At 36.3% G+C, this 21976-nt stretch overlaps 1 protein-coding gene across 4 annotated transcripts in view; it reads right to left on the bottom strand.

Annotated features, from left to right (window-relative positions):
* The window catches only part of LOC132199155 (TWiK family of potassium channels protein 18-like), a 124507-nt gene that overhangs the window by 72504 nt on the left and 30027 nt on the right, over positions 1-21976 (bottom strand). For all 4 annotated transcript variants that reach the window (XM_059623679.1, XM_059623680.1, XM_059623678.1 and 1 more), the window contains exon 2: positions 10952-10990. The gene's annotated coding sequence lies outside the window, so the exon portion shown is untranslated. The remainder of the gene's footprint in view (positions 1-10951; positions 10991-21976) is intronic.

The raw sequence follows: 21976 nt of genomic DNA, 5'->3' as shown, positions 1-21976 counted from the left end.
ACTCTTTGTTTCGCTGCGATCGTAAAACGAAAGTAGCAAATATATATAGTGTGTGGCTGACTAATGGGCGGCAGGAAACGAACATCACTTCGGATTATATCGGGCCGAGCTTAATTTTTCACAACTCATTTGCTGCTGCTGCGATATTAAACGTGCAGGCTAAATAAACGCCAGGCAGTTTCCTTTTATCATCCCCTGCGCGTAACTCTCGTATACGATCATATCTCTATCGAGGCGAAAAGAACTGCCTCTTTCTTTTATGCGACGCGAGCAACTTTTGGCAGGCCGGGGGGTTTCGATTTTATCTGCCCGGATTGCGTGCAGTGCAACACGGGCCCGCACGCGCAGCCAACAATATGAATACCTGGTGTGCGATATCCGACCCAAGTGATGGTATCCACCTCAACACCCCACGGCTTAATTACGCGAACCGAACCACGGTTGGTCTAATATAATAATAATAATAGCAGAACTCCTGCGACATTCTGGAAATGTGGTTTTTCTATATTGATTTATGTAACAAGCACAGTTTGGCGTGAGACTAACGTTTTATTGTTTAAATTATTTTCTTTTTAAAAATTATTTTTCAGGTAATAGAGTGGATCAAGTAGACATAAATATTATATTACTTATATTATATTACTGATATTGATTTTAGTTGCAAATTGTGTTTGTGAATTTAATATTAATATATTATTTATATTTATCTTTATTTATATCATTTATAATTTTTTACATATATTTTTTCAGTCATACAGTTATATTTTTTTTCATTTAATTGAATAAAATGAAATAAAATTTATTAATTTTTTATCTTATGTTTTTTACTTTGATATTTATTAAAATAGTCTACTTATATGCCATTTTTTTTATCTAATTTTAACTTTTTAATCTATCTACAAATACAACAGAATAGTTAATAACTTAAAGTAAGCAGCGCTACATAACCAAATAATATTTAATACTAAAATGTGTCTGCAGATATTTGAACGTTAAATCTTTTTGAATTTATAACAAAATTAAAAGAGTTATTTGTTGTTCAAATATTATAAAAAGAACAGTTTTTATGTGGGTATACCTTCAATTGGTGTATCATTGAAAAAGCTGTATTGAAAACTTGTAAAATTAATTTTGTCTTTAAACATAAAGCGAAATTAAGCCACAACCACGTGGGCACAAAGGCAGTGCCTCAAGTGAAGATTCACATTATATCAAATAATACAATCTATAGACAAATCAATCAGAGTTTTTAGACAAACCCTGACACGAATGAATTATTTCATTATTTTTTTTACTAAATTTGTCAATAAACTCAATTCTGAGTTTTTTATATTTTGGTTACGACGCAACGTCACGCTTCAAAATTTAAAATATTTTATTTAATCGAAGTTAGATTGTACCATGCATATCTACGTATTGAAATTTTGTCAAAAATAAACTGTGTTACTGTGTTAATCAACCATGGCAACCCCCACCAGAGTTTATTTGATCTTTTATGTAGCTTTTGTATTGAAATTCAATGGGAGGAGAATTGAAAGCAAACAAAAGATGAATATCCCAGTATTATAATAAATACGCAAATTAGTCTGGTTTCACGTGGCATTGTGTTGACACCGGCGGTGTTAATTGGGCGAACCTATTCTACATTTCGCTGATCACGGATCAAATGGGACACGCGACGAATTTCTCGCGCCACTATGTTTGTTTGTTCATTCAAAGCATTGGGAAAGCGGCCGGATTGGGAATTTCGCAGAGATATCAGCGCGCGTTGGTTTTGATATGTCGCAAATTAATACACAAGAGCCTCTCGCTAATTGGGAGCATTCACGATTGGCAGCAGCCAGCAAACAAACAATCATCATTAAACACACGCGCTGCGCCGAATTTGACAGAACGTGATTTGCCCCAAATCGGCAGGCAGCTCGTCGGGTGTAATGCCGCAAAATTAACATTCGCACACGTCAAACGTCATGCTAAAATTCATAAGCAAAAAGCTCTGCTGTGTCCGTGATTGCAGCCAGAAATAATAATTGCCACACGTTTGTCACTGTTTTGATAGCGACCAACGCGGTAATTAATGTTCCAACCCTAATATGCATAGCTCTGCCAGGGACAATGTTTTTCATTATTCAGCAATTATTATTGCTGCACATCAATTAATAATTATTATTACAACTCTTTCATTGGTAAGAAACAATTTATAGCGCAACGTTATCATTATCTATAACCTGTATGATCTTGAATGAATGACGAAAAAATATATATTGTATAAACGGGGCAAAAAAAATCAAATAATAATTAAATCCACAAATTTTTTGAGACGTTCTGAAAGTTATCATAAAATATCGATAAATAAATAAAGTAAAATATAAAATTTAATGTTAAAATTTAATCTAAAAATTAAATATTAAAAAAAAATAAGTTTATTGCATTATAATTTATCAAATAATATAAATACAGTGATAATTATAGAATAAATTTTTTTATCACCTCTAATATTTTTTTTTCAATAAATTTTACCATCTGGGACTGGCTGGGATTACCGTTGGCAATTCAAACTGGCATTTATTGACGCGCAATATCACTTTGCATATATTTCATATCAAAACAAGGGGTGTCAAAATTAACCAAACCTCTTTCCACCCTTGCCACTGACAATTAGAGCGTGGGCTCCGCTGACCAATAAATACGCCATTCTGCGGCTCGCACTATTGGACCGTGCGGTAATATGTTATGTACTCGTTGGCCCTGTCTTGCAGGGGAAGGGTTTTCGGGCAGCTCCTCTAGCTGCTCCGGGGCTGCTGAAATATTTATGCACGCGCGGCGGCCAAGAAGAAGAAGACGTTAAGTTGCGCGCCGGCCATTAATTTTCACACTCTCTAAACAAAATCCTATCCTCTTAGTTGCAGGCCAAATAAACACCCGTATAAATCTCGCCGACGTTCGCTGCTGGAAATTAGTTAGGCCGTGTCCGCATTAGGGTCTTGACTGCGCGCAAGTGATATTCCTCCTGGGCCGTCTAATATTTCTAGGCTTCAAAGGTACTTTGTACTTCCTTATGTACCGAAACGTGGCCAGGACAAAGCTGTGAATACATTATTAAATCTGGACTAACATTATTCTGACTGAAACTAAATGGAAATAACCCTCTCGAAAGCTCATACATAATTCAATTGTTTTTGGAAATTTTTAGCTTTTGAATTAATTTAAATAATTAACAAACTTATTATGCATCAAGTTTGACCGTTCAATTAACTTGCGCAATGTTCAACAGAACCCTTAAAGTGCCATTTTCTCTATGAAACAATTCTATTTAAGAACCTTTGGAAGTAATTAAATTCCAACAAAAACAGGAATCCAAGTTATTTAAACTAATATACTTATTAATTGAATAACTAAATTTAATTAAGTGTATTTATTGGTTTTAAAAGTTTATTTTTTATAATTGTATAAAATCAATCAATTTAATCAAGTTGTAATGATAATGTGGACCAAAGTAAGATATTCCTTTAATTTGTGAGGAAAATATAATTTAAAAAAATGCTCATGAGACAAATATAAGTTCAAAGAATTTTATGATTCTTAAATCATGATATTTTATAATTAGTTTATGAAAGATCAAACTATAAATGCTTCAAATTAACTCATCTTGAATTAAGCTGACATAATTCAATATCCCATTGCAATAAATTATTATTTGAATATTAACATGATCTTGAACACGGTAGAATTAAAGACTATGCTTTGCCTTAGCCCTTTCCGCATCTATATTAGTACAAGTAAATTTCGCACAACCCACAAATCGTTGCTAAAAGACCGCAAACGTATCAGCATTTTGCACACAATTTTTGGTCGGTGCAAAATTTTGCGCGCTTTTAATTCCCTGGATAATCTCTTTTCATTATCACACTTTTAATTTAGCCGCGTGCGTATTCATTACTCGGGGCTGCATGGGAGGATTTCGACGTCGTTCCGCCTGTCCCGGCCGCCCGAGCTGCGCGACCACTCTGTAATTCATGGCTCGTATTTTATGAATAATTACAAGCTGATTCAAGGACCGGCGTGCTTTTCGCACACAAAAAGAGACTCGGCCGAGATTAATACGAATTCGCGCAGCATGCGTGGAGATTTAATTAAAAGTATTGATCTCGGCAGCTCTCGGCACTCCCTTGTGTTCGGTTCCGCCGACAAAAAGCCTCTTTCCCGTTTTATTGGGCGTGTGTGTGTGTGTACACGCGTGTATGCTCTGCCGATTAATTTATGGAGTGCGCGCCGATTGATCAGCCCGAGAGTGCTGTTTGTCCAAGGCCCAGATACAATACCACGATAATGAGCCCGAATCAATTTATCCCCGCTTGTTTCACAAAATATATACACAAATATGTACAACCAATAAACACTCCCCTTTTATCTTTTAGATTGGCTGGTTCATGATGAGCCTGGCTATCGAAAAAAAAAAGAGAAAGTCTTTCTGAAATTTTGTAATTCCTTTTGCTAAAATCTTTAGGAATAAAAATACAAATGAGATACTGACATTTTTTTTATTTAATTTGCTTAAATCTTTATTTAAAGAAGGATCTTTGTCGGATTAATTATGTCATTCTAATTCAAAGTTAACTATCCAAGAAATTATATCCATAATTATTAGTGAAAACTTTACTGAAAATGTAAAATGTTTGGAGAAAATGTTAGCAAAAAATGAATTTAATACCTCTGGCTAAAAGAAAAATATTTAATCTGGCAAATCTGGCTTAATTTTTATGGAAATCACTGGCTTATAAAAAATATTCCACAAAATCCCAAACAAATTCTGAACAAACAAGTAAAAAGCATATAATGAAATATTAAAAACTTTTCAACTCCGAACATTTTCCTCACATCACGAGTCTACAAAATAAATTAAAAAAATTTTTGTATTTTATTTCAATATTTTTTGTGGCTGCTTTTTAAAAAAAAATTAAAACAAATATTAGCATCAATTAGTTTTCTGTAACTACGCATTTTCTAGCGAGTTAGGCCTAGATGCGAGTCATGTTTCAGCTGCCAAGTCTTTTTAGCGTAATTTTTCTCGCGCCCTCTCTCGCGTAATGCAGCATAAATTAAGCGGCACGGCTTCATTACGCGAGGACACGTCCCCAGAGCGACGTAATTTATTATTATTTAGGCGAGAGAGCGAAAACACGGACCTCGCATAAATATTTCACTCGCCGGCAAAAATGCCTCTGCTCGTCATGCTTAAATCCGCTTCTCTCTCGCGCGCGCGCGCTTATTACCACCGCCACTGTTCTCTCAGGGGCTGCGTCGCGGCACGCGCAACGACCAACTCGTTTTGCATTCAAAGTGCGCCACGTGGCTCTTGTAACTCAATTCGCAGTGAGCACCCCTTGGGCGGCAGCAAGTCAATTAAAATTAATTCTTTCAAAATGAAAATAATGAAATTTTTAATGATTTTTCAGTTTTAATTTAAGACAACAATTTTAAAATTTTATCTTTTTAAGAAAAGTATTTTTTTTTTTTGTAAATTCGGTACAAGTAATTTAATTCATTTTTATAAATTTGTGATGTCAAAGACTTTCAAATAAATCATGATAATTTTTATAAAATCCGAATAATTAATGTGTCAAAAGTCAGTTAATTCTACAGAATTTCGTTTTTCCAGCTTTTAACAAATTAAGATATAATTAGAATGTGAAATTTCAACAGAATTGTGTGACAATTAAAAGTGATAACAATAACAATGATTTTTTGAAGCAGTAAAACAAAAATTTCATTTATTTTTTTAATTTTGATTCAAAATTCTAACAGTGATGTTCACTCAAAAGAAATAATTGTGCCAAATAAAAGCGAAATATTTCCGTTCCTCTTTAATTCCCACTCATTTTGGCTTTTCATCTCCGTCGGAATGAAATTTTCCCGGTACACCTCGCTTTCCGCTTTCCATTTAATTACAACGGACAATGAAACGCTCGCCGAAAACAATGGCTGAATGAAAAAACTCTCAAGTAGAAAAGTTGCTGGCACATAAATTTCAACCCCTTTTTGCTCCATTAAATTTAATTGTGGGACGGAACCGCGTCCAGAGAATGACGCCTAATTGCACTTAATTTGCAAATTAAACACACACGCTCGAACGAATTTCGCAAACACATCTCTCGCAAATTATTTCCTGTCCTTGAATGCGTGTGTGACGCGAGAGGACAGCGCGGCGTGTCTATCTGGCTGTGCAAACACGTTGGATGGGTGCGTTAACAGCGCATTTCCTCTCGCTCGATGTTGGTGGTGGAAAAAAAATATATACGACATATAAAATCGTACGATTTAGGCCACGCCACAAAAAACACAACAAACAAAGGCGTGCCAAAAGAGCAATTTTTTATTACGGCTTCGGAACAACATTGTGGAGCTTCTCTGTTGCGAAAAGTGCCCTCGACAAGAAAAATAATTAATGAGTTTTGTGTTTTCGGAGCAGGCAAAACTTTTCATTTCTCCCTTTAGTCAATATTTACACTGTGAAAATCAGTTATGAAATATAAATAAATGGAACCGCCAGACACTATTAAATTTAACAAAATAATTATTTTATTTAGCAACAAGAGTTTTTTCTTGGGACTTGGAAAATTTTATTAAGAAATTTTATTAAAATATGAAAGGAATATTGTCTAAAATTTGAATGAAGTATGGCCTTGGTGTTCAATAAATTAATTCAAAATATTTTTAATTAATTTTTAAATAAAACCTTTTTGGCCATTTTAGGAAGGAAGTAACGTTTATTCAATATAAAAAAAATAAAAAAATAAAATTTTGTCAACACTTTAATATTAAAAATACTATATAATAAGGCAATTTTATTTTAATCTTCTTTATAATTTAAAATTAAATCAAGGTTTGGATATTTTAGACGAAAAAAATAGGAACTATCATTAAAAATGGAGGTTTTTGCAAGATTTACTTTGTTGCTTAAATGTAGGTCAAATACCCTTGTCGATTTATGAGCCACATTACATCAAAATGGGTTACTGAAAATTGCTCATACTTGACAGTTTGCCTTTTTCATTACCGAGCACTGAATTGCGCAAGAAATTTGACGACTGATTTTTCATTCAGCATAAGCGATATGAATTTATCACCGTCAGCAAACAATGAAACAAAATAATAAAACCGACAGGCAATTTGCTCTTCTCGTCAGGAGAACCTCATAAAAGTGCTTTTTGGGTCGAAGTTGTAAAGATCTGGAGGATGCACAGTAAAATCTTTTTCTTTTGAGCGATGCACCATCTCAGATCCTGGTAGACGTTTAGAGCTGGGAAGAAAATCCGCATAAAAAATTCAGAAAAGATCAAGGGCTTTAATTCGGGGCGGTCGGAATAAGAGTCACGTTGCGTAATTGAAAGCAAACAGGGTCTGCAAAAGCGAGCAAACAAGATCTCATCTCTCAATTACATTATTTCGTGACGCAAAAGCTGCAAAGATGGAAATAATAGAGCGTTCTCATCATCATATCCAAGTATGCCCCATAAAACTCTAGATCTTTCTCTGCTCTTCACTGTGTATTTATCTGGCCGCTTTTTCGCGCAGAGCTCACTAGCAGGCAATTTCCCATTCCGGTTTAACAGCTTGGCAAACACGCCCGCCCGGCTGCCTGCGACGCGATATTTCCCTGGATTAATCTTTATCGTGCATTTATTTGCCCTGGGTAAACAACTCGACCATTTCAATAATCTCCGGCCTGGCGGCGCCCGCCCGACGACCAAATCTTTTTCGTTCGTTCGTTCGCTCCACTGAGGCGTGACGGAAGCAGCCTGCGAACGCCATTTGCGACAGGCGGCGGCTCATCCGGTGGCCACCAAAGGTCAAAATCCAAATCCACCCTGATTGCCGATCGTTAGTGGGCGCTGTTGTGCCTCGCATGTGGCTCCAAAGCACCTCTGCAAAGACACTTTCCGCTCGGCTTATAGTTCGGGAGAATGAGATTTTTCTCCGAAATGCGAAAGGAAAGGTTTTAGATCTTTCTGTGATGACATCTTAAAGAAAATGCTTTTTCTTGGATAATCTAATTTTTTTTTAAATCTGATTAAAGATCCACTCCAGTCATTTGTATTGCTCTTTATTCCGAAAGATTCCTAAATTTCGAGCATATCTGGTGAAAACACTATTTAAAAATTCCAAACCGCTGCGTCTCTGTCAAAAGAAAACCTAAATACCAGTGATTCGCGCGAAAAACGTGTGAGAATTGAGTAGCCAATCAGATCCATCAGTTTGTTCCAAAAACTACAGAATTTGGCCACATTGGCGCTGCGATCGCTGATTTTGCCACTAATGCCCCACGGCGTTGCAGAAAACTTGGCAAAATCAGCGATCGCAGCGCCAATGTGACCAAATTCTGTAGTTTTTGGAACAAACTGATGGATCTGATTGGCTACTCAATTCTCACACGTTTTTCGCGCGAATCACTCGTATTTAGGTTTTTTTCTTTTGATTGGCAACGGTTTGGAATTTTCAAATAGTGTTTTCACCAGATATACTCGAAATTTAGCAATCTTTCAGAATAAAGAGCATTACAAATTACCGGAGTGGAAGTAACTGACTTTTTTTAGTAATTTTTTTTTTCATTTTGTCCATTTAAAATTAGTTTTTTTTAAAGCGAGTGTGCAAAGTTTTAATATACTAAGAACTAAAATTTGACAATGGCTCATATTACATATAACACATTGTATGAATATCAAATTGATAAAATTTGAGAAGCTCAGAGCTTGAGATGTTTAAAAAATAATATAAAATTAATTAGAATTTGAAATAAAAAATATTCAGATTTAATACAAAATGGGAATGGAACTAAAAAGTGGTTCCATGGAACTTAACAATATAGTTTCTAAATTGAAGAATCTTTCCGCAGAAGTTTAGCCTCAAAATATATATTTCCCTTTAATTCATCTTATATACGTCTTGCAATTTATTGAAGGGCGATGACTGATGACGCTTTTGAGCGTAAAGGGAGACAAAAATACGCATTTCTCCATCACCTTTTCCGGCTCACTCAATTAAAGGGCAATCATTTATTCAGGCCGACGCGGCCCCATTCAGAGAAACTTTGCGCTTCCGTCTCTCATTTGAAACCGCAGAGGGGGTCTTAATATCACGGAGGCGCGTTTCGCGGACGAAATCACGCGCATTAGCAGCGTAATTATCGCACACGGGCACAAATCGGAGACTTTTTGCGTCACTCGCGGGAGAGAGCAAAGGTCTTCTCGCTTGCCTGCGCTTCGTGGGGGTGTGTTTGGGGTGCGCCGCAAGACAAGCAGGCAGGGATTTTGTAGTGGTTGCTCGTTCTGCCGGTTTAATTAGTGTCTCTACGAAGATGGTGCTCTGCCTCATATCGTCAAAGGGGGTCGGCGCGGCAGTGGCGGGCCGAGCCGAGCGCTCCCTCTAATTATGCCATGTTGCGCGATTATGTTACAAGGTTTTACGCTCTCGTCGGCTCGATGCGCGCCCGGCTAATTAAATTTGGACGGCCAATTCGTGTTCCAGCCGAAAAGAGTGGGCGCAAAACGTCTGCTTTGACCGACTCGTTTTTTTTTTTGCTTTACAACACAAAATTGTACGTGTTTTGCACGCGATTTAATACAAATAAAAACGCCGAGTTACAAAAGAGGAAAGCATGTCAAAAGCGAAATTTAAAAGTGAGGGAATTCGTTGAACTCGCATTTCTTTTTGGAATGATTTATTTAAATTTTTATGTTAAACCAACGAAATTTACAATTAGTCACAAAATCAACTTAAATTTATTAAAAAATTCAATTTTTGATGAAATATGGTAAAAAAATTTAATTATAATTGCACTAATAATTACAAACAAAAATTAATTTAAATGAAAACAAGTAATTTACAGTATTTAAATTCTAAAATTCATATATTTGGAAGTTGATACACAAAATTATTGTCTTCAAAATCAAACATTCATATTAAAGCATAATTTTTTTTTTATTTCTTTGTATATTTTATTGAAATCGGGGAGTGTTTATGGATGAAATTCATCAATTCATTCATTCAGTCATTTCTAAGACTTTTAAATGTCTTGAAAACAATTCTCCAATAATAAAATTTAATTTCTTTTTGTCGGAGAACATTTTTAATGTTTAATTTAAGCTTGCAATTTAATTTTTGTTTTCTAGCCTGACCCGCTTGGAAATTCAATTAACTCAAGGGATAGCAAAGGCAGTGTAATTAATAATAATTAAACCACATCGGCCTGGGGCGATGGTTGGATCAAACGACGGTCCATTTCCAATGTAATCCACGTTCATTTCCTAGTGCAGCCCCTGCCAAGGCTATCGGCTCGAGGCGTTGAAACGGAGCGAAAGGCGTTCACCCGTGCAAAAGACAGACCTGCACAGCAACGCCGCTTACAGTTTAAGTCCTCCGAGTTCAAAGGAAGGAACGAACGACCCTCTCCGTCGATGCACGAGATAGAGAGAAACAATTCCTTTTGGCAGTGGCGTTCATTGGCATATATGCGGAGGGGACACATTTTGTTCAGCCAAAGGAATCGGTTTTTTCGGTGAGAAGAATTCATTTGCTTCCTCTCAAAGAAGGTTGTTTTTTGATAGATATTCATGGCAAAACAATACGACGCCGAATGAAAAATATACAAAACTTCAAGGGGACTGATATATGCAGCTCAAAACACAAAGTTTCCCTTCCCCGCCGTGTTATTCATCACAGGCTGCCGCAGCCGACTTAATTTAAAATTCAAATTGCGCAGTTTTCATTTGCACACGTAATTAGAGCAGAAGGCTGCTTAAAGTTGGCGAGGCGGTGCCCTGCTGTCCCGAAATTACCGCGAATCCGAGCAATTTTTGTTTCCATATTAATTAAAAAGATGCTAAGTAGTGCCGAGTAAGTAAATAAGTAAGAGAGGGGAAGAGAGATTAAAATTAGGGATGTATGAACTCACCTTTCCAGAGGACTTCGGCTTTCAGCTGTCAATGAAGATCTGCAACAAAAGAGACATCAAAATTTACTTTCAATATAATTATGTTTAAGTAAATAAAAAAATAGCTAATTTTTATTTATTAATTTCCTTCTAAATCAATTCAATATTTTTCTAATGAAATTTTAAGGCTTGAAAAAACAAGAACCTCTCTAAAATAGAAACAACCTTTTGAAAAACAAATTTACAGATTTTTGATAATTTAAAACATATTAAAGAATTTAATTGCTATTTGGTGGATCTTGTTATTTATTCTGAAGCTTTTTAATTTAATTGAAAGAAACTGTATTCAAGAATAAGCGAATATTAAATTTAAAAGCTGATGCAAATCAATCAGTCGATTTGCATTTGAACACAATTTTCCTTTTTGCAGAAGTCTCCCTTCATGCGTCAAAATCGCATTTCATCTGGACTGAAATAATCGGATTGGAATTGTTTGCTCGCCGGCTTGATTACCGTCACGTTAATCAATTCAGAAAAGCGCGCCGGCCACTCACTGGCTGCTTTTTGTCTGCAATAACAAGTTTGCTTCAACATCACCGTGCAGAGATTTTTTTTGTTGTTTTGGAGAGAGACGAGTGTGCCGGAACGGAAAACTTGATTAAGCCAACTAATTGCTAAGTTGATTTCCACAAGGCGAAAAATGACTACCGTGATTTTTTTTCACAGCCGGAAAGAAGAAAAAAAACCTAAAACGTAGAAAAAAATCTGGCCTCAGTTTTTCGTGTTAATTAGATCGAGACTTGTGAAATAATTATTTTCGCCTCAAAGTCGGATGAGATTTATCAACAAATGCTTTGCGAAGACGAATGGAAGCAGCACGCAATCGAGATTAATTTGGTTTGCAAGGAATTCTGCGGCGCATGGAATTGATTGGGAAAGTTGTGGAATAGTTTCGTACGTGGGGTGCTGATGAGAAAACATTGGCCGGCAAGGCATTTATAAAACTGGCAGCAAAGTGCGGTTGGCGAGCCACGCGGTTTGCTCACTTTGCAGTTGGCGCAAGAACTTGGAACCCTGTTATTAACCGAGTCTGCTGCCAGCGTATTCACCACAGCATAAAAGACGCACAATAGAAAATTATACTAAAAAGCGCAATTATTTGTAGTTGCATTCTTTGTTTTTTAATAAAAATTTTTTTAGAAATTTTATAGTCATTTTTAGAAAAAATTTATTGCTTATCATATTTTTAAAAAGTTAAAAAAAGAATATTATTTGTAATTGATTTTTAGTAATTAATTTTTCCAATGAATTTTATATACATATAATTTATTTTTTATTTTTAGATCAACAAAACCCCAATTATTAGAATTTTTACAAAAATTACAAAAAAAATAATATGATCAAATGAATCAATTTGAGAATTGTGGATAATTATCATCACTTTTGAGGTTTACCTTTACTACTGAGCTTATTAAATGATTATGTAAAATTAATTTAAAGCTACAAAACACCATGTCGTAATAATTGATTTCCTGCAAAAAAAAAATTGAGTTTGTGGCGCGCACGCAAACGCCACATCAAAGAAATTGTAAAAATGAAAAGCGGACTTTTGGTTTGTAACTTGATACGAAAAACGTGGAAACCAGGGCGATGCGGATCACGCGGCTGCTTTTTCGGAAAAGCTGCAGCAGGCAGAATAAGTAAGATGATCCCGGCCATAAATATGAGAAGACAACAAAATGCATCCGACGTGCGGTGCACCAGCACGATGCGTGCGGTTTTTGTTGCTTTTCCCCGAGGCCATTAATGGCGCTTTTGTGTCGCGCCTCTTTTCGCAGCTCCACTCTGGGAAATCAGCCCCGATGCAGAGGCATTTTCTGCAGCTTCACCAGAGTTGATTGCGTTTTTATTAAAGCGCGGCGAAACGCCAATTTTGTTCACTTCCGACCCCGCCGTCTTGTTGCAAAAACTGCTGGAATTTATTTATTAAGCTATAACGGTGTTAAAAAAAGTGTACCAAGATTAAAATTTATAACACGCTTTTATGACGCTCGTGGATCTCACGGGCATCAAATTCAAAAGTCATTTGTAAGCAACCGAGGGACAGAAAAGCAATAAAAGTAAACTTTGGCCGTTAAAATAAAATAAACCGTTTCGAACAATCATTTCGAAATGGATAATTCATATTTCAGGAAAAAACAATTCGTGTCAATCTGAAATTTTCACTCTAGTAAAAATAATCAAATACAATAAAAATAAAAAGTTATAGAAATTCCAACAAAAGAATTTTAAATTTATGCTTCTCATGAATTTGAGTCTACAAATTGCACGATTTGAAAGCTGTAATCATAAAGTTCTGCAACGACTAACAAAAATAAGTGAGGTGCTGTCAAAAGTGGCCCTTTCCATATTTCGCAGAGAGTGAAAGCTCCTTGAGCAAAAAATCCGGGCAAACGCTATTTCCGAGGCAGACGCACAAAAAGAAGAAGTATTCGTCGTCGGGGAAGACAAATTGTCAGGCAGTCATAAGGGAATATTAAATTATCACTCTCTCTCATTGTGCGCGGGAACGAGAGAGAGAATGAGAGCGGGAGAAATTGTTCCTCTCGCGGGGAGAACATAATCGTAATGACACCGGCGAGAAGATGGAGAAAAGCAACGCGCGGCGGTTATCTTCTTTTAGTATGCAAATTCCCAAATGGATATTTTTCCGGCGGTACAAATGGCGTCTTAACCATTCAGATTTATTTCTCTCGCCTCTTTTCCCCCGCCCGAAATGCGTCTGAGAGAAAAAGTCTGAAATGAATTCCGCGAGTCGTGATTCTTAATTTTTTGCCCCTGCAGTAGAGTAATGGGTTCCTCCCATTCAAAACATAACCACGCCGCGGCGTTATAAAAATTTCTCTCTGCCGCGCTGCAAAACCGCGCTCGGCCGCTTGACTTTTCAATTAATTTTTAGCTGATTTCGCTGGATTTTAATGAAATTGCGAGGCTCGTTTGGCGCGCGTTTAATTCGTGACTGAGTGCGGATGGAAAAAGCAAATATGCTTTTGCTGAATAAATATTACATATATTCGCAGCGCCTCGTGCATACTTTTGATCTCGCGTGTGTTTGATCAACGCCGCAGCTAATTCCAACTTCACGTTTCCATGTTCAAGAAACTTCAACATCCATTTCCTTTGATTACTCAGCGCTGAGCCGTTTTAAGGTCGATTGCAGTCACACGAGAAAGGCAGCAACAGGATCGAGTAGCAAACATGGATTTATGAGAGTTGGTCAAGTGAAAATTATTTCCATGCTCAAAGCAAATTTCACAAATGGCTTCAGTTTGAAATATGATAAAGGAAGGAGCAAATAATACCCAATGATTTAATTAAATTATTATAAATTGCAATATAATAATTATGAGATAATCAGGAAAACGGCTTAAATTTAATTTAATTTGTGGACAAAAATTATTTTGAAGTCACAACATGTAATGTTTTTAATAAATTATTTTGAATCCTAAAAGGAATGTGAATAAAACACAAGATTAACCGTTAAAATCTTCAAACAACATTTTTTAAAGCAACTTTAAGCTTTTAGTTTGTGACTGAAATGTTAAAAAAAATTACTTGATAAGTATTTAAAATTAATTATAACCTTCTTTCAACAAGAAATAGCCCGTGGCAATGTCCGATTTTATACAATAAATATTTCTTTTTAACATTTGAAGCTTTTCACACGATTACCTTTATGTTTTCACGTCCCTTTTATTTCGAGTAGCACTTTTGGCTCTTTAGTATTCAAAGTCGCGCGCAATAACTCTGCCTGACCTGCTGCCTCAAAACTCAAGTTCATCGCAGCAACGGCTGTTTTAATTAAGGACTCGCAGGTCACGACTCTCTGCAGTCGAGTGGGAAAGTCGACGCAAACACGCCGCCGTTTGCTCTTTCGTTCGCTCACTCGCCACGCCCGGCTCCGATTCCCCTCCGCTGTAATTATCGTCAAGTTTGTCACTCTTTTTGCGCCATATTAATTTGCATATTCCGCCGCTCAGCTGCCAAGCGCGTGCCAAAGTTTTATTGTTTCGCCATTAAATTAGACTTCCAACTCTGGGCGCTGCCTAATTACCAGTCAATTGTCATGCAAATGGCGCAGCATACGTTTGGTAATGAGCGATTCGCAGCAGCCACGCAGCCAAAGTTTGTTTCTCGGGGTTAAAAGTTGCACCCCGGTTTCTAACTTCAAACATGTTGCGACGAATCTCCATGCTGTTGCATTATTATTATGTTAATGGGCGCCGACCACAGTAATAAATTTGCAGATGAGACGTTTATGTTTCAAATCCGACTTGGGTGCAAAATTTACAGCCGAGAAGCGAGTTTCATATGAAAGCCGCACAGGGAATTAAAATCCAAACGGTTCACAATTCAATGCAAGTGTCTAACAAGCATATTACAGTGAGAAGTTTTGATAACATCTTAAGACAAAAGACCCCCTTTGGCGGCCGAGCTCGATTCATTCACAATGGGGAGGGCGGGAAAATTTCTGCAGCTGACTCTGCTACTTAACAAAAAAGCTTGAAAATTAGCAGCAGGGAAACAAAATTTATCTGGAATTGGCATTCATGGGTATTAAAAAGTTATAAAGAAATTTTTAAATAATACAGTTGGTATCTCTATTAAATTAATGTATAATTTTATTTCTTTATATATTTTTTATTATATCAAATATTTAAAAAATTTATATTCAGATATGTCTAAATAATTTTACATTATATTGTAATCATTTTGTGCCGAAAATAACTAAAATTTGTAATATTTACATGTAAATTAATTTTTGAAATACAATCTATGTAATTACCAAATGCTGGAAAATATATGATATTTAAAAATAAAAATTTATATTCAGAAATTGATTTGATAATTAAATACTAATTAATAACAATATTAGTTATTAATAAATCATTAAACAAATTTATTGCATGGTTGTTTCCAAAATGCGTTTGCTTTTCTTGTAAATATATCTTTGCAATTGTTATAAATTTTTATTGATTCTCAGCGGCCGCACGTAATCCGCGTGTTCTCCTCCCAATGCGCTCTCGGGTCAATTGTTTCAGTGAAAAAGTAAGCGGCCGCGAAATGAGGTTCGGCCCAGGCCATAAATTGCAATGATAAATGTAGAGCTACAAGCATTGCTTCTGCGGTGCGGAAATATCTGCCGATAACCGCAGCGCTGGTGGCGAACACGCAAGCAGCCGTTTTTCATTATTTCGAGCGGCGCTCCGAGACGAACCGCCGGTGCATTTCCCCCCCGTTCGAATCAAGCAAGACTTGAAACTCGGCAATGTCGTTTGCTGAGATTCGCCATCAATATTTTATGAGAGGACAGCTGCTCTTTAAAATGAGAGTAAAAAACCTGATCGCTTGAAACTTTGCGAAGAAAATTTAGTTCCAGCAAGTGACTGATTTTATTTACTTCGACTTGTGAAAAAATTTGTTTAATAAAATAATAGAATTTTTTTTAGTTTCATTCAAAAGTTTTTAGCCTTCTTGGCGGATTTGGCGGATTCTGAAGTCTGAAGTAAAATTTAATTTATATAAAAGCATATTAGATTGAAATAAACATTTCACGCACATTTATTCATTTTAAAATGCTTGGATGGATTATTTCTTTAAATATTGAAGAATTTGGCTCATACCGGAATTTGATTTACTGGAATTTGGAAGTCTTCGCACGTTTTGTTATTCCTAGATTAAATTGTAGGATTTTTCCTAATAAAAAATGAAACATTTTTATATCCTGGAGCAGGTTTTTCCCGGGACACACACGTGAATTGAGGGGCGTTGTGATGAAAAAAGAAAACACAACTTATATTGCGCGGCGGAGAATGGAACAGGAAATTTCTTTCTCTCGCATTTTATTTTATGGCTGCCTGGGAAAGATACAACGCCCACCCGCCTCCGTTGAGTGTGGTGCAGAAAATGAGCGGGAGGTTTTATTTATGATTTTGGTCTGATAGAAGGCACAAAGGAGAGAAAGTTGTGGCTTCTGCAACGTAATGGCGGAACCTATCGGAAATTTGAGTCAAAACAGAATTTATATATGAGCGAGAACACACCCGGCGGCCACATTCATACTCGCGCCTTTTGTTGTTGCACGCGGCGGCGGCGGCGGCACTACATAAAAAATGCATTACTCAGCCAGTCGGCGGCGCCGCTTTTGCACCCTGTGATGTACAACACGCGGCACTTGATTTCGCGCCCAATTCCGAGCTCTCGTTTTGACGTTTTCCGCACCAAAAATGGAATTTGATTGATGCTTCATGCATTATGCATGCTGGTAAGTGATAACTTCGGAATTGATTTGTGAGTCGAATCTTCCTATTTATTGCCACATCGTCCGTGAATTGTGGAGAACAGACAGAATAATTTGTTACTGTTTATATTTGCTCGTACCTAACATTTTATATACAATTTAGGTGTTTATAATGAAATTGTCAAATTCAAATAAAGGTTACGTTTGCTCTGGATTAAATTTGAATTGCATAAATTGAAGGAACATTAAAAGTTTAAGTTAAAATCAGTTAATAAACTTTTATTTATTAATTTCAATTGAAGATCACAATATAATGTATTGTGCACAAAGATAATCACTAATTTTCAATTTTGTACAAAATTGAGAATGTGTTAATTAATTCTTATGAAAAGCTGAATGAGATGAAAAAAAAACAATGATTATTATTCAAACGTAATTTTTATCACCCTGTATTATTGAAAAAAATATTATATGTTAAATATAATTTATTATAAAATTGAAAAAAAATTACAATTTTATTTCATTTTATTATCTGAATTAATATTTTACTTTAATATTTAATATTATTATTATTTTTTATTGACATAAGCCGTGTTAGTGCAATACAATACGCTGAATATGCCACCGACTTGCAATGTAATTTGGAAATAACAAAATAGAATTCAAAATTATATATTGGCGAAAAATCCACCAACTCTCCTTGCCAAGAAAACTATAAATAAATGAGAAAGCAGCGTAAACATCAAAACTGTATAAATGTACAAATTTTACAAAATTTAATAATTTTTTAATCATGGACGCAGTTAATAAGGAAGCAATTTAACAATGAACAAACTTGTAACGTCCAATCTCAAGTAGAAAAAATTGGCAACACATAACTCGCTAAAACAAGTCACTAAAAAGTATGGAAAATATACATGTTTAAATTTTTAGATTGAATTAAAATTGTAAAGTAAATATTTGAAAAAAAAAAAATTGTTGAAAAAGACAGGAAAAAACTTATTTCTTTTAAATCGGATGATTGGATAACTTCATAGCTAATGCAATAAAATCAGAATTTTTTTGGTAGCTTTTTCTAATAATCCAAATTGCTTCCCCTGCCGAAATCCCATACTTTCCCACCGGCGTGCAAGAAAACGACGAGACGTGAAGTGTGCGGGTGCAATTCGTCATTTCTTTTTTCGAGCCGGGGCGCCGGGAGAAAAGCGAAAAAAGACGGAGGAGGATGCGCTCGCACGCACAAATGGTGCTTGAAATTTTGCCGTGACGTCACACATACACGGCAGGAGCGAGAGAGAAATGTGGCGCAATCTGTCAGCGCTCTCGGTCCATGTTTTATCTACTTTGCAGAGACACGGAGTGAGATGCAAAACTATACGAGTGGAAATTGAAAATTCATATCGGTGAGGCAGACACGCGAGCATATATGGCGGAAAAAAAATAATACAGGCAGATGAGAGGAAGAGCTGCCGCTGATAAGTTTGGTTGCTTTTGACAAAGGCTGACAGCACCTCGCTATCTGCCGCTCGCGAATGTGTTCAGGTGCTTTTGATGAGAAAGACTGCGAGTTTTAACCGGGCGGAGAGAAAGACAAGAGGGAACAACAAAAGCATTCCGTCTGTACACAAAGAAAGCGAAATGACATGCCTAGACCTTGAGTGGAATAAAGGAAAGCTCTCTGCGATTCGCTTAAAAAGTTTCTTCTCTAAACCTGTCGTCCACCAAATTACGTCTGGAATTGGATTCTCAAGAGAATTCGCATTTACAGAAGAATTGCCTGAAAAGCAGGAAAGGTTATTACGCAATCGTTGCAGATCAAAACGTATTGACAAACAAGAGAGCAAATCAATATTGACCCAAAACTTGGAAAGTATATCTTTTGTCGATAGCCGAGCTCGAATTGCAAATATCTTATTTTCAACAAAAGTTACAAAAATAATATCGTTTTGCGAATAGTTTAACAATGCCATTTTAAATATTGACTTACAATATTGGAATAATAAAAATATATTGCAATAAATTTAAATTGTCTCCAATATTTCGTAATGTTGGCAATAAATTTGACTCACTTATATCAGGTTAGCGGAAAATAAGTGTCCTGGACGATTTTATTTTTAATTTTTTTAAAAGAAATACAAAGCAAAAAAAGAGTTATCTTTAACACAAAATTTCATGATAAATACCCTATTTCTCGAAGTTGATTTTTTAATCACGCTTTTTCGTTATAAAAAAAGCACTAAAAGTTATGGTTAAAGAAAAATTGTCTGTTGAATTTAAATGAAAACATAATTATGTTTGAACGTTTTAATATGAGCTAACAATGTGGCAAAACGAGCCTCATTTTGAAATGAAAATATTTGTTTTTCATTTTGCTGGCGCTGTTCGTGTGAACTGCAATTGTTGGCAGCCGCATGTTAATGGACCGGTCCTGCCCCTTCTCACTTTTTACGCCGGTCGTAAACACTTAACGCACTAGCCGTGCCGTTAAACCCTTTTTACAACACAGTTCGACGAGTTTTCTCTGATGAAGGGTATATTACGAGCCTAAAATCGTTCGCTCGTTTTTATTCAACCATATCTTGACGGAGCGTGACAAGGACCGAGGAAACTTTCCCCATTTGAAATTTGCATCGATTGATAAGCAAGAAGCGGGCGGCATTCAATTTATAGGTCACGCAGCGGCATTTCATTGAGGGTCTCGTACGTGAGCCGCGACGAGGACAAAAGCCATCAAGCGCATTAAGCCATGTGTTTACATTAATAAAGCATCCATCGTAGCTCTTGTGCGGTGCGGTGCAGTGCAGAGTAGTAGTTAATTCCTTATCTCCGAGCGAGAGCCACTTAAAAGGTCCGTGTAATTGGGACTGGTCCACACGACACACGGGTTATATATTTATCACGATGCCAAACTGTTACGACTTGCCTAAGTGCATCCGGTTGTTTCGCTGCCATTCTCTAGTTTTTACTACAAATTGGCTTTTGAATTGAATTTCTTGGCCCAAGACTAGATAAAGAGACAAAATTAAAGGAATTCATTTTAACAAATTGATGAAGGGCGAAGAAATCAGTTTTTTTTTTATAAAATTCTGGGCTTGAATTTAATCTAGAATAGACTTCACTCTTTTAAATCGAATTTCCTTGAAAAATGTTCCTTGACGATTACCATAACATTTTATAAATCCTTTACATGTTAAAAAAGGAACATTTTTCATGTTTGATTTATTACTTTTTAGAGTTGTGGTGTTTTTGAAAACAAAATTGGCGGAGCTGATTAGATTGTTTTCCGAAATTGAAGCTAAATTGCGAAGTTTTTTGTTTTAATTTCATAGAGTGCTTCATTCAATTTGACAACGTTTTACGCGAAATAAAAGGAAAAATTTATATCCCGCTTGTTTCGTTTAAAAATTAACGTCCTCAACAGTCCTCGACACGCGGAGCCCGATCCGGAGCAGATGTGGAAATTCACCGCACTTTGCAAATAAAATTGCACCATTTGCTCTCCAACACAAAAAGCCCTTGAATGGCGTTTCATTCGCCGCGGTGAAATTTGCAATCAGTAAAAAGCCCCCTTCAGCCAAAAGTGGCGTTTTCACTTTATCACGCACACGTTAATTACCGAAAGCAAAACAAAAACGAAGAGCCGCCGCCGGGGCCAAACCGCTCCGATTAATTTTGAATGCGCTTCCCGAGTGAAAAGGTGCGAATAAAACATAAACAGGTGACACACGACAGACAAGCGAGACTAACCGTGCGTGTCCCTTTGAGAAAAATAAATTGGGTTCCGCCGCAATTGTTTCCGTCGAGCTCCACCCGGAATATAAATTATGCATTCCGCGAAAAATATATATGTTTTTTCTCTCTCGGATGCCGGCAGGGCCCATTATATGAGGTTCGGTCGAAACAGACACTCGCAGGTAGTTGCCTGCAAAAAGAGCAAACAGAGCGGATCCTCCTCACCACTCTTGACGCGTGGCAGGTAGTTGCGAGCAAAAGAATTTCCTCGACGGGGCGCCAAAGTTTTTCACGCAGATAAATTTCGGGGGGACGAACACACGAAATTCCTCTTTTTTTCGGTGCGCTGCGCTAAGAAGAAGCACAGTATGTAGCGTGGTGTTAGCGGAAAGTTTTTTGGAACCACTTTGTTTGACAGTGAGGTTTCACTATACTAGCTGCTTTTGAAAGAAAGTCGAGGAGAAACTCCCTCGGTCTCCAGTGATGTTTGAAGCTTGATAGAAAATTTCGCCTTTTACACACTTTCAACTTTGAGAAGCACGCTCTAAAGTATAAGATTAAAAGGATAGATTACTGCAGACCAAAGTTTTAACACCATTTTATATCGGTTCAAAATCGTAATTTGTAAAACGTCACCATTAATTTTGTTCATTATTGATGTGCAGCCGAGTTAAATCATTTTCAATATCTTTTGTTCATAAATTCGCAAAATTTTTAAACGGAAATATTAAAATAACTTTTCATGATTAGCCTCGATTTTTATATGAAGTCAAATTAATTAAGTCTTCTTACTTCAAAGTTTTAAATTTGCAATAATTTATTATAAATTAAGGATATTTCAAAGTCAGACCATGAAAGTAGTCATGAAACAGCGATTTTCTCTATGCTAATTCTAAAAACTGATTAGAGAGAAAAAATTATGCAATTTCAAGGCAGCGCACGTATTCGTCCCAGACAAACGATTTTCCATTAAAATGAGACAAAGGCGCGACTTCCAATTTACCGAAGCAGAC

Source organism: Neocloeon triangulifer, unplaced genomic scaffold, assembly GCF_031216515.1.
Source record: "Neocloeon triangulifer isolate White Clay Creek 2 clone unplaced genomic scaffold, ASM3121651v1 ptg000013l, whole genome shotgun sequence".
Lineage (NCBI taxonomy): Eukaryota > Metazoa > Arthropoda > Insecta > Ephemeroptera > Baetidae > Neocloeon > Neocloeon triangulifer.
Note: the sequence above shows the minus strand (reverse complement) of the source record. Positions and strands in the feature narration are given on the sequence as shown.